Genomic DNA, 1,485 nt, shown 5'->3' with positions numbered 1-1,485 from the left:
CTTTACCACATCTCCTCTGTTCCTAAAAAAAAGTGCTTGGTTGCCTAACCATTGATATTGGTATCCTACAAAGTTCTACTCTCCTACTAAAAAAGTCCAGCTGATATATTGATGCATTACCACCATTTCTCTAAAGCACCAATTAGAACCAAATTGTGTGTGATGGCCTGGTCCTCTCTTACTGTTTAATCCAATTTGCTGGAGAGGTTAAGAGAATGGGAAACAAAACAAGAAACGGAACTTGACGACAGATGTGGTAAAGAACCTGTGAATGCTAAGAAACAGTTTTACAAGAATATGTGCCAAGTTGTGTGTCATTCACATTGCCATATTTAAGGCTCAAAGGCATGTTGTGAAACAGGTTTTAGTGTTTTCTTTATTTCATACATAAGGAAATAGATTCAAAGTGGTTGTATTATTTTTTCAAGAATATACAGCATTTGTCAGGATTCAACAGTAATAAAATAAATTCCAAACAATTGCAACAGTTATGTTCTAACAATCCTCACAGCAGATTGATTTTTTTTTATAATGAACCAGTGACTTTTACTGTTTTCTTATTGTCCATTTTCCTTTTTGCTTCTGTAAGTAATTTCATGTCAGGGATACTTTTCTGATAACTATAATAATAGACTCTACTCAGCAGACTTTCTTTTTAGTCGGTCCCAACTGCGAGAGGATGTAATGAAATCACACTCATAGCCACAGATGTACACTGTAACTTTACTAGCCCATGGCCAGGTGTAATTGTGATGTAGAATGCAGGGGACAAAATATGATGGAGTGTGAAATAAGGTGAGAAAAGGCAGGAGATGATCAAGAAGAGCTTTGCAAGCCTGGTAAGGACTTTGGTCTCTATAGTTAAAGGAAACAGATTATCATGAATAAGCTTAAAAACAGAAGTTTACGGATTGTGAGATTTCATTTAGAAAATTATGTGTTGGACATAATGAACAACACTGAAAGGAGAATAATGAGACATGAGGAAATGTTGAAATAGCTCAACTGAGTGAGGATGGTCACTGGGACTAGAGCAAAGGACATAAGAATGAGAAAAAATGGCTGGAATATATAGATATTTTGACAGTAAAAGGCAAAAGAATGCTGATGCCTTAGGTGTAGAAAGGAGGAAATGTAGCAGAGCAAATCTACTTTCTGTTTTCTCCTTGGACAATTGGGTTCATGTAGGTGTCATTCAGTAAGAAGTGATTTGATTTACATTCCTGTCATTAATATATTCTTATTTCTGTAGGTATACATGTTGAACTTTTCCTTTTTTCTACCGACCCAAATCAATCAGTAATCCTCCGGTGCCCTGTTCAAACTCTTTAGGGAATTGTCATAAATATATGATGTATTATATTTGGATAGCTTCTAGCAGTAACTTGTGGAGTAGTATGTATTTTAGAGACCATGGGAATTTCATGCCTTAGTTTTCCATCAGGTAATGACAAAGGAAGGGAAATAAAGAACATAGAGGCACTG

Source organism: Nannospalax galili, unplaced genomic scaffold (genome assembly GCF_000622305.1).
Source record: "Nannospalax galili isolate Female #2095 unplaced genomic scaffold, S.galili_v1.0 scaffold167, whole genome shotgun sequence".
NCBI lineage: Eukaryota > Metazoa > Chordata > Mammalia > Rodentia > Spalacidae > Nannospalax > Nannospalax galili.
Note: the sequence above shows the minus strand (reverse complement) of the source record.